This window comes from Mobula birostris, chromosome 26 (assembly GCF_030028105.1).
Source record: "Mobula birostris isolate sMobBir1 chromosome 26, sMobBir1.hap1, whole genome shotgun sequence".
In the NCBI taxonomy this organism is placed as follows: domain Eukaryota; kingdom Metazoa; phylum Chordata; class Chondrichthyes; order Myliobatiformes; family Myliobatidae; genus Mobula; species Mobula birostris.
Window position 1 is genome coordinate 6,142,977 of NC_092395.1, and position 13,161 is coordinate 6,156,137.

A 13,161-nucleotide genomic window follows, 5' to 3' on the forward strand; every position below is an offset into this window, starting at 1 on the left:
GAATTTAGAATCTCTGACTAGTTCTGCAGCTACTAGAACTTACAAATAACCCCCCCCGAAAAATGCCTAAGAATAAGGCAGATAGGGGAAGCAACAATTGCTTTTCATACTGTCTTAAGCCTGAAGCAGTTAAACTATGTTGGCGTGGCAACCAGTGGTGAAAGGAGGAACAAAATAACATCTCCACTGACTGTCAATAAGCTGGAGATAGATAATCACTCAATATTCAGTCTAAAACATCTTGCTGAAGGAAACACGATTGGCAGCTTTCAAGTGAACAATGCAAGCAAATTGCCTTCCTAAATTTAAATGGCAGATAAATTAAAAATGTACTTCCATGGACCAATTTCTTGGATTATTCAATATGCCGAAGGGTCCAAGATGCAATTTAATTCAGTGAAATCGCAGTGCTTTGCGCTAAAAGACAAATATTTATCCTGCCTCCAAAGCATTGCTTTCTCAAGTAAGGAGACTGCATTGCGGCGGGCAGGAAGCCTCTGCAACAGGTAGCCCAAACTACTCAATGCATCACCAGCAACAGCCTACCTGCCATCAAGGACATATATGCAGAAAGATGCCGGAAAAGGGCCAGTAACATCGCGAAGGATCCCATCATGAAGGATCCTACACACCCTGCTCATGGACCGTTTGTCCCAATCCCATCAGAGAGGAGGCTACGTACCATCCATGTTCGGACTAAGTTCAAATTTCAAAGTAAAATTTATTATCAGAGTACGTACATGTCACCACATACAACCCTGAGATTCGTTTTCCTGCTGGCATCTCAGCAAATCTATAGAATAGTAACTGTAAACAGGATCAATGGGCAACAAACTGCAAATGCAAGTATAAATGAAAAGCAATAAGTAACAAGAACATGAAATAACAAAATACAGAGTCCTTAAAGTGAGACCGTCGGGTGTGGGAACACCAGAAATAGACTGTGTAGTTTATCTCTTTTGTTCAAGAGCCTGATGGCTGCAGGGTAGTAACTGCATGAGTCCTGTGTCTCTTGTACTTTCTACCTGATGGCAGCAGCAAGGAAAGAGCACGGTCTGGGTGTGAGGATCTTTGATGGTGGATGCTGTTTTTCTACGACAATGTTTCATGTGCTCAGTTGTGGGGAGGGCTTAACCAATGAAAACTGGACCGAGTCCACTACTTTTCATCGGATTTTCTGCTCAGAGTCAGTGGTGTCTCCACACCAGGCCGCATACTCTTTAGCTAGTTCCTACCACACCTCTGTAGAAGTTGGTCAACATTTCCGATGACATCTTGAATCTCCACAGATCACTAGACTCAAAAACAGTTACTTTCCCCAAGCAGTAAGGCTGATCAACACCTCCACCCCTCCACACTCCCAACCGCCACTACTTTATCATCTCCTGTGAGTCGCCATATGTATATCTTAGCATTACTTTATGGATCATCTATGTATAAAAGCTATCTTATATATTTATATTTGTTGTGTTTTTTCTTATTGTTGTGTTCTTTATCTTATTATTTTTCTTTTTTGTGGTGTATTGAATCCGGAGTAACAATCACTGTACTGGAAATGTCATTAAACAATCCTGAATCTTGAATCTTGAATCTTGATCTAGAATCCCGTTTATCCGATAAGCAGCCGTTCTGCTGTGCGGTAACAACAATGCATGTTAGAGGGGCAGTGCCATCACTCGAGTTGAGTATGATGTTCTCCTCAGGGGTTTCTGAATAGCTAGGGTGAATCCTCTTCATGGAGAGTGCCTGTCCATGGGAGGGCTGATGCACGGCAGCCAGCACACGGTCCTTGACAGATCAGGGTTGGGATCCAGTGGCATGAAGACAACTGAGGACCCTTCACTCCTGCGGCCTTCCTCCACCCTCACTGCTGTTGTGATGTGTTATCATCTTCTCCAGTGAGATCTTGTTGGATCGCTCTTTGTTTGGAACCTCCCTCTTGACCTTACCCCCATGGGTGACCCGACCATGGTCGAGGTGCCAGATGGCATCGCTCTTGCGATCTCAGGAACTCAGGAGCCTGTCCACAATGACAAGGTGACGATCCTCGGAGAAGGCATGTTAGGGTATATAGACGTATGCCAGCTCAGACTGGCTGAATTCTTCACTGTTACCGTCGAGGCTTGCCTCAGATGAACTTTAGATGTTGGCGAATTTCAATACTCAGTGCTAGCAGCCTGCTTACTTTGTGCCTGCTGCTCTCTGGGTTTACTGCAAGGAAACAGCTTTGAATGCTACCATTTGAGATAGATCTGATGATTCATTCTGTTCCTCTCTCCGCAGATGCTGCTTGACCTGCTGAGTATCCAGAATCTGAATCAGAATCAGAACCAGAACTAGGTGTGTTATCACCGATATATGTTGTGAAACAGGCAAAGCCTGCTGAATCGGTCCCCAGCACTGAACACATCTACAACTCGTTCTCAGTATTATCCACTTATCTGGCTATAGCATCTATCTATCTATCTATTCATTTGTGCAGTTTGTTTTCTTTTGCACTGGTTATTTGTCAGTCTTTGTATTCAGTTCTTCACTGATGCTATTGTATTTCTTTGTTCTACTGTAAATGCCTGCAGAAAATCAATCTCAATACTGTATGCCCACAAGAATCTCAGGGCTGTGTATGGTGACCTAAATGTACTTTGATCATAAAACTTACTTTGAACTTTGAATTCCTTTGCACCTCTGTTCCGAGGGGACATCCTTCTATTCTGTGAAGCTGTGCTCTCTTCTCCGGGACTCTCCCGTTATTAGAAGTAACTTCTCCACATCCACTGTATCCAGGCCTTTCAATACTCATAGACACGAAAGATTCTGCAGCTGCTGGAAGTCCAAAGCAACACACACAAAATGCTGGAGGAACTCTGCAGGCCAGGCACCTTCTATAGAAATGAATAAACAGTCAATGCTTCAGGCCAAGACCCTTCTTCAGCGCTGGGAAGGAAAAGGGAATGAGATTCCCCCCTCATTCTTCTAATCTCCGAAGGCCCAGAGTAATCAAATGCTCCTGTTGATGCTGAAGTCCAGCTATGCTCCTTGCAGGGGAGGTTTAATCTCTGGAATTTGTCAAGTTTTTCACCTGACCAACTGTCCACCTAAAAGCAGCTCCTCTTCAACAAAAATAAGGGACTCCTGCTGAATATTTGCAATGACGCCTGCGTCTACATTATCGACCCAGATAGACTGGAAAGGCAGGATGTTGGGACCGGAGGCTAGAGTTGGGCTGATTTTGCTCACTCTCCCGCGATGTTCACTCCTCTCTCCGCGGCGCTGGGGCTGTGAGACTGCTTCTGCTGCTACATGCTTAATGTCTGTGAACTCGGTGGTGACTTGCCCCGCTAACTGATGAACTGAGATCAAGGCATTGGGCCCTCTCCGGGGATTTGAGTCCATGGACTCGATTTCCTTTGGAATGCTATTGCTGGCTTCTGTTGTTTGCACGACTTGTGTTTTTTCTCTTTCTCTGCACATTAGGTGTTGGTCTTTCTTTTTAAAATGTTTTTTTTCGGGGTTTTTGCTTTGCGGCTGCCTGTAAGCAGACAAATCTCAAGGTTGTATAATTTATACATGTTTTGATAATAAATGTACTTTGAATCTTTTGACTTTCTTATCAGAAATAAATGAATAGATGAGGTAGTTGAAGCAATACATTTCCTCTTTAATAAGACCAGGGAACAGTTGAGGACAGAGTTGTATTGTTTCAGGAAATTTGCCACATCATATTTTCCCTGAGCATAGTGAGTGGGTGAGGTATACATTCTGCTTATTACTATTTACTTAAGGTCATAAGTAAAGCATTTGGACAGAGCACAAACCTTGCTTTGAGTTCCTGCTTCTGTGGAGGAGGTTTGGAAGTTTTTGCCATTTTCATGCTTGTAGAGATTGACCTTCATTGCAAGACTTCGCAAAGCCTTGGGGAATAATCATGGTGTGTTAGTTTGGCCTGTGGTGGTCCGGTCCAGAGAGCAGTCTCCTGCCTGAAATCTGAATTTCAGCTCATTGGTGTGGCAAAGGACAACCCAGGGTCCCTCCCAATGGGTGAATATTTCCACTGACTGATGGCCCTCGGTCACAGGCTGTCAAAGCTGTCATCACCTTAAATGTTTCTGAATATCTTTGACATTTAAACACAGACAAAGACATTTGGGACCTCTTAAATAATGAAAGATATTGTTACAGAAATTAAATTTTATAACAGTTGAAAAGTCACAAGGCTGGGCCGCCTGGTGGCGTAACGACATCGGCACCGGACCTGGGAGCGGAGGTTCCCGGGTTCGAAACCAGTTGGGTCCGCTCCTGAGTACGCTTTCCATCCGTGCCCGGTTGAGTGTCTAAATCGCAACTCGACCTCGTAAGTACTGTGAAAATGTCTGTGTGAGGAGTGGCACGCCACACAGTCTCTCTCTCTCTCACTCCGCGCCTTGTAAAAGCCATGAAAAAGACATCGTCATGGACACATGCACTCACATGCACAGACTTGCACGCACGCAGGCATACGCAAAAAAAAAGAAAAGTCATAAGGCTAATAATTCTCTATCACACGTGGTCTCCCTCCCTTTCCCTCTCACAACTCTCCCACCCACTCTCCACCTTGCTCTTCCTCCCCCTCTCCCTGCTCCTCTCCCTCTCTCTCTCCCTCCTCTTCCCTCCACTTTCCCATGTTCCCCTCTTCTACCCTTCTCCCCCGTCTGTCCCACTCTTCCACTCTCTCTACTTCTCTCTCCCCCTCTCTCCCTCTTTTGCCCTCTCTCTCTCTTTCCCTCTTTCTCCCTCTCTTCTGTTCTCTCCTCCCTCTCCCTCACAATTAATTCCAGATTAATCAAATAAGCAGTATGCTTTGCCTCCCTCCCTCCCAGCAGCCCCCAGTCTGGTGTTCTTGCACAAGGCCAAGCCTGGCATGGTTTCAGCCTGAAAGCTGGGAAGCCTGTGGAAGGCCCCGCCTACCTTACTGAACTTATCAGGGATATCTACGTCTGATCTTTATGGAACCCCTAGTAACTGGGCTTTGGATGTCATGCAACTGTTCAACTGATTGGATGAAGTAATCCTACAAACTGTGGGCATCTTTCCATACACGGAAGCTTAGTGGTTAGCGTGACGCTTTTACAACTCCGGGCGTCTGAGCTTGGAGTTCAATTCAAGCGCCCGCTGTAAGAAGTTTGTACCATCTTCCTGTGATCGCGTGGGTTTCCTCCGGGTGCTCCAGTTTCCTCCCACAGTCCAAAGATGTACTGGTTAGCAGATTAATTGATCATTGTTAAATTGCCCTATGAATAGGCTTTGGGTTGTCGGGTGGTGCAGCTCTTTGGGCCAGAAGGGTGTGGTCCACCCTATATCTCGAAATAAGTATCAGTCTTTTCCTAATAATAAATACTAAAGGAGTATTAATGCAATGTAGTTTGGAACTTCAAGGTTCAAAATAAATTGATCACCAAAGTATTGAATCATATACTACCAAGAGATAGATTCAGTTCCTTCAAAGTTCAAAGTACATTTATTATCAATGTATGTATACTGTACGCAACCTTGAGATTCGTCTCCTTACAGGCAGACACGAAACAAAGAAACCCAATAGAACCCATTAAAAAGAAGACTGCCAAACACTCAATGTGCAGAAAACAAACTGTGCAACTTGGTAAAAGTAATCAAATAACATTCAGAACTGAAGTTCCTGAAAATGAGTCTACAGCCACGAGGCCAGTCATCACTACAGCCGATTGCAGGTATTTACAAGGAAAAGAAGAAATATAATTAAAATTTTATGAAAACTCTACATAGACAAAGACTGACAAACACCAATGTGCAAAAGATTGCCTTGGATTACTACATTGTACAGTGTAATGAATCAATCTGTATGAATGGTATACAAGACAGAATTTTTACTGTACTTCAGCACATGTGACAGCAATAAACTTATTTCACTGGACAACAAAGACTTTGCTTCCTGAATACTTTTGGGTGTACCTTATTGATTTTGGACTGTTGATCATGAAAACTGCCATGAAATTTCCCTCTCATGCACCAATTTTTTGAAATTGCCTAATTGCCTGTATTTGTTATTTCAATTCATAATTCAAGTCAGGATAACTGATGCCAAGATTAAGGAAGGCATTTGTGTTGGTCTACAAATCAAACAGGTCATCAGTGGAAACCTTCTAGTGGGACTGGAGAAAACCACATGGAAGGCATTCAAGGATGTTGAAAATTTTCATGGCAACTACAGAACACCAAACTACATGCACCTGGTTGACAACATGCTTTGAGCACACAAAATACTGAAGTACATCTTTTCACTAAAGATTCATTTTCCGCATCCCCACTTAGACTTCTTCCCTGCAAATCTTGGCACTGTTACTTATGAGCATGGGGAAAGGTTTCACCAGGACACTGCGGTCATGACAAAGAGTATCAGGGCAACTAGAATCTATCAATGCTGACTGATTATTGTTGGACACTTAAGCAAAATGCCTCAGACACTGAGTACAAACAAAAATCATCAACAAAATATTTTTAACTTAGCAGAACTACTGCAAAGCATCAACACCGTTATACAATTAAACACATTATATTCAATAAAAGATAATTTCTTGTTTCTCCAAATTCCTACGTGATTAAAGTAGTCCACAATTATATTTGTGTTCAGCTTGAAGTGATCTATCATAAACACAGAAGATTTCTGAGGAAGTGGCATGCTGGGAAAAAGTTGATGTCCACTGTTTACCAACTTGCCAAATGGTACTATTGTACCTGCCACAACCACTTCCAATGGAAGCTGATTCCATACACCACCCTGTGTGTGAAAGATAGTTTCAATTTGGATCCCTTTTAAATCTTTCCACTCTCATCCTAAAATTATGCCCTCTAGTTTTGGGTAAAAGATTGTTATCATCCATGTTATCTAGGCTTTCATATTTTAAACACTTCTGTAAGGTTGACTCTTATTCTCCTGTGTACCAAGGAATTATATGGTGTTTGAATCTCGTTAACTGTTGAACACATTAATGTCTTGGCACAGTATCTCCAACACCATCACACTGAGCACGGGGGCCCCCCAGGGCTGTGTGCTCAGTCCACTGCTGTTCACTCTGCTGTCCCACGACTGTGCTGCAACACACAGCTCGAACCACATCATCAAGTTCGCCGATGACACAACCGTGGTGGGTCTCATCAGCAAGAACGATGAGTCAGCATACAGAGAGGAGGTGCAGCAGCTAACGGACTGGTGCCGAGCCAACAACCTGTCTCTGAATGTAAACAAAACAAAAGAGATGGTTGTTGACTTCAGGAGGACACGATGCGACCAGTCTCCACTGAACATGGACGACTCCTCCATAGAGATCGTTAAGAGCACCAAATTTCTTGGTGTTCACCTGGCGGAGAATCTCACCTGGTCCCTCAACACCAGCTCCATAGCAAAGAAAGCCCAGCAGCGTCTCTACTTTCTGCGAAGGCTGAGAAAAGTCCATCTCCCACCCCTGATCCGCACCACATTCTACAGAGGTTGTATTGAGAGCATCCTGAGCAGCTGCATCACTGCCTGGTTCGGAAATTGCACCGTCTCAGATTGCAAGGCCCTGCAGCGGATAGTGAGGACAGCTGAGAAGATCATCGGGGTCTCTCTTCCTGCTATTACAGACACTTACACCACACGCTGCATCCACAAAGCAAACAGTATTGTGAAGGACCCTACGTACCCCTCATACAAACTCTTCTCCCTCCTGCCATCTGGCAAAAGGCACCGAAGCATTCAGGCTGTCATGACCAGACTATGTAACAGTTTCTTCCCCCAAACCATCAGACTCCTCAATACCCAGAGCCTGGACTGACACCAACCTACTGCCCTCTACTGTGCCTATTGTCTTGTTTATTATTTATTGTAATGCCTGCACTGTTTTGTGCACTTTATGTAGTCCTAGGTAGGTCTGTAGTCTAGTGTAGTTTTTGTATTGTTTCATGTAGTACCATGGTCCTGAAAAACATTGTCTCATTTTTACTGTGTACTGTACCAGCAGTTATGGTCGAAATGACAATAAAAAGTGACTTGACTTGACTTGACTTGAAATGATTTTGGTACTAAGGAATAGTCTTGTCACTGGACACAGAATGCCCAGGAACACAAAGAGGAAGGGAATTTTATTTTTTTTGTCTTCCCATTCTTAGCTGTATGCACTTACCATCTGCTGTTAACTTTTAATTATCACATAGCAAACAAATGTTAAGAGGTGACGAGAGTGAATTACCATATTTGTGCCAAGACGTTTACTGATCAATGCAGATGCTTCATCCTTCTGGTGATATCCTTTGGCCAGACAGTATTGAATCAGTGCTGTTTATATTTTAAATTTTCCCTAATGGGACATGGCATTACAGAAAGTGGAGGGCTATGTAGGAGGGAAGGGTTAGGTTGGATTTGGAGTAAGCTAAAGGGTTGGTACAATATTGTAGGCCAAAGGGCCTGTACTGTGCTGCACTGTTACACTACAGCACAATCCAATTGGCCCATGGTGATGTGTTGATCTTTTAACCTGCTCCAAATTCAATCTAACTCTTCCCTCCTACATAGCCCTCCTTTTATCATCCATGTGCCTATCTAAGAGTCTCTTAAATCTCACTAATGTATTTGCCTCTTATCCTCCTTCACTCCAAAAAGGAAAGTCTTAGCTCACTCAACCTATCCTCATTAGACATTCTGGTAAATCTCCTCTGCACCCTCTCTAAAGCTTTCACATCTTCCCTAAAATGAGGTGACCAAAACTTAACATGAAATTCTAAGTGTGGTCTAACCAGAGTTTGATAGGGTGTGTTCTAATGCATTGTCAATAATCTCCACTCTTAATCAACAGTCTTTGTTTAATTCTAGAGTTCTAGAATGAATACAATAAAATGGCCACTGAGTGTATGTTCATGGTCTTCTGCTGTGACCCATCCACTCAAAGTTCAATGTGTTGTGCATTTGGATTTGCTCTTCTGCACACCACTGTTGTAAGGTGTGGTTATTTGAGTTACTGTCACCTTCACTTCAGCTTGAACCTGTCTGGCCATTCTCCTCTGACCTCCCTCATTAACAGGATTTTTTTGCTCTTAGAACACTGGATGTTTTTTTTTTGTTTTTCACACCATTCTCTGTAAACCCTAGAAGCTCTTGTGTTTGAAAATCCCATGAGATCAGCAGTTTCTGAGATACTCAAACCACCCTGTGTGACACCAACAATCATTCCGCAGTCGAAGTTACTTAGATCGCATTTCTTCCCCATTCTGATGTTTGGTCTGAACAGCAACTGAACCTCTTGACCATGTCTGCGTGCTTTTGTGCATCAAGTTGCTGACTCATGATTGACTGAATAGATAAATTAAGCGAGTTAGGGTTTTTCTCTTTGGAGTGAAGAAGGATAAGCGAAGACTTGATAGAGGATAAGAGGCATAACGAGTGGATTGCCAGGGAGGACCTAATACCAGAGATGTCAGATGTAAGTTTTTGCACAGAGAATGGTGCGTACATGGAAAACCGTGCCAGGGGTAGTTGTAGAGACAGATACATAGAGCAGTAAGTTATCTGTAAGCAGGTTTGTACATTCCTTCCTGTGTGCATGTGGTTTTCCTCTGGGTGCTACGGTTTCCTCCCACGGTCCAAAGACATATTGGTTAGTAGGTTAATTGGTCATTGTAAATTGTCCCGTGATTAGGCTAGGGTTAAATCGATGGGTTTCTGGGTGATGCGACTCAAAGTGCTGTTGGGACCTGTTCTGTTCTGCATCCAAATAAATAAGGAAATAAATAAGACAGGAAAGCCAGAGGGAAAATTGAATACAGAAAAGAAAAAATCTTGGCGAAGAATATCAGGATTAACAACACCATATGAAGTTGGCGGGTGATCAGCGAACCTGAATCTGTTTCCTCACTTGCAAGAAAACAATGAAAACAATTCGATCAGCCCAGGAAAAATTGAGAAAGATGAAATCTGAGAACTAGTTGACCTGTTTGGATTATTGTCATTGCAGTAACTCCGAGTCGTGTGGGCCTTTTTTATGTAAACTTATAACATATAACACAATATCCACAAAATGGGAAATGCCATGTTATTGCAGTACTATGATTCCTCCATTGAGCACATCTACATGAAATGATGTTGCAGGAAAGCAGCATCCATCAACAGGGACTCCCACCACACAGGCCAGGCTCTCTTCTCACTGCTGCCATTGGGAAGGGCATAGAGGAGCCACACCACCAGGTTCACAAACAGTTATCACCCCTCAACCATCAGAGGGGATGACGTCAGTCACTCCCATCCCACAACCAATGGACTCACTTTCAAGGATTCTTCATCTCATGTTCTCGATATTCTTATTCTTATTCTTTTCTTTTGTACCTTTAATTGCACAGTTTGCTGCCTTTTACACATAGGTTGTTTCCCCGTCTTGTGGCAGTGGTCTTTCATCGATTCAATTATGGTTCTTGTATTTAATGAGTATGCCGGCAAGGAAGTAAATCTTAGAGTTATATATGGTGACATATGTATGTACCTTGATCATAAATTTACTTTGAACTTTAAACTTCTGTCTTAATGCATTAAAGTGCACGATGTGTTGACATTTGTAGTGCTTGCTTTATTTTTAGATATACTGAATTTCTAGTTATGTGACTGATGACATCATGCTGCATTGATCTGCAAACTGCAGGCCACGCCACTATTTTGTGACGGTATGCGCTGGATCGTGTATACGTGCTGTGTCCTGTGTGTGATTGTATGTAGTGCATCTGCACCCTAGCTCTGGAGGGACAACGTTTCATTTAGCTGGATACAACTCAACTTGAACTTGAACATCATGGGTCTTCTGAAGTGGTGACCCAAAACGTGGGGCCTGTGTCATTGATGGCAGGATGGAGAGTGGGGTCGGAGCTGTGATATTGGGGTTCAGAGCTGAGATGTTCCAAGCCTCGGGGAGACCGGTACGGGTATGGATGTGTGTGACAGTAACACTCAACAAGAACATGCTGAAGGATACAGACTATATTTGTTACACCAGGCTGCAAATGATGGAATCTGGAGCATCACACAAAGCAACTGGAAGAACTCAGAGGCCAGGGAGCAGCTACAGAGGGGAAATTATAAACACAGGATGCTGGAAATCCACAGTAACACAAACACACTGCTGGAGGAATTCTGCAGGTCAAGCAACATCCTTGGTAAGGAATAACGAGTCAATGTTTTCAGTCTAGCATCCCTCATCAGGCCTAACATTCAAAAATTCATTTCTTGATGACTCTGACAGTGAGATTTTGACTCACCATTCTGGCTTCAATTTGAACTTGGGTCTCAGGGGTAAAGAGAAAGTGTTTTAACACCCAGACCTCTGTTGGAAAGTATAAAATCTATGCGATGATGTTATCGTGGTTGAGCAGCTGAAATAACATTTGTGAAGGAGAAAGTCATGTTGCCTCACACTACATCTGATGCTATATATCAGCCCTGTGCACAAATAAAGAATTTTTTGCTTGCGTGCAAAACATTTCTGACAATTCTAGGGCTTTAATATCCCTTGTGTGTCAAACAGATCTGTGGCTCCAATTTGAAAATTCTTCATTACAACTGTAATTGCCCTGAGATATAACCATGGGTGTATTAAAGATATTCTGCGTTGCTGGAAATTTTAGCACCAGTCTGTGGAAACAAAGAATGTTAAACGTATTAGCTACTAAATACATCTTGGACAGAAATGTATACACTCTGACAACATAGTAACACACACAAAATAGAACCACAGAACCATAGAACACTACAGCACAGGAAACAGGCCATTCAACCCTTCTAGTCTGTGCCGAAACTTTATTCCACTAGTCCCATTGACCTGCACCCAGACCATAACCTTCCAGGTCTCTCACGTCCATGTATCTATCCAGTTTATTCTTAAAGCTTAAGAGTGAGCCCACATTTACCATGTCAGATGGCAGCTCGTTCCACACTCCCACCACTCTCTGAGTGAAGAGGTTCCCTGTAATGTGCCCCCAAGCCTTTCCCCTTTCACCCTAAAGCCATGTCCTCTCGTATTTATCTCTCCTAATCTAAGTGGAAAGAGCCTATTCACATTTACTCTGTCTATACCCCTCATAATTTTGTAAACCTCTATCAAGTCTCCCCTCATTCTTCTACGCTCCAAGGAATAAAGTCCTAACTTGTTCAGTCTTTCCTCATAACTCAACTCCTGAAGACCCGGCAACATCCTAGTAAATCTTCTCTGCATTCTGTCAATCTTACTGATATCCTTCCTATAGTTAGGTGACCAGAACTGCACACAATACTCCAAATTTGGCCTCACCAATGTGTTATACAACCTCCCCATAACATCCCAACTCCTATACTCAATACTTTGATTTATGAATGCCAGGATGCCAAAAGCCTTCTTTACCACCCTGTCTACCTGTGACGCCACTTTCAGGGAATTATACATCTGAACTCCCAGATCCCTTTGTTCCTCCTCAGTGCCCTACCATTTACTGTGTATGTCCTTCCTTGATTTGTCCTTCCAAAATGCAACACCTCACACTTGTCTGCATTAAGTTCCATCTGCCATTTTCTGGCCCATTTTTCCAGTTGGTCCAGATCCCTCTGCAAGCTTTGAAAGCCTTCCTCGCTGTCCACAATGCCTCCAATCTTAGTGTCATCAGCAAACTTGCTGATCCAATTTACCACGTCATCATCTAGATCATTGATATAGACAACAAACAACAATGGTTCCAGCACAGATCCATGAGGCACACCACTGGTCACAGGCCTCCAGTCTGATAAGCAATCATCCGCTACCACTGTCTTCTCCCACAGAGCCAATTTCAAATCCAGTTTACAACCTCTCTATGGATACCTAGTGTCTGAACCTTCTGAACTAACCTCCCACGTGGGACCTCATCAAAGGCCTTAGTAAAGTCCATGTAGACAACATCCACAGCCTTTCCTTCCTCTACTTTCTTGGTAACCTCTCCAAAAAACTCTACAAGATTTATTAAACACGATCTACTACGCACAAAGTCATGCTGACTATCCTTAATCAGCCCTTGGCTGTCCAAATACTTGAATGTCCGATCTCTCAGAACACCTTCCAGTAATTTACCTACTACTGATGTCAGGCACACTGGCCTGTAATCCTGGTTTACTTTTGGAGCCTTTTT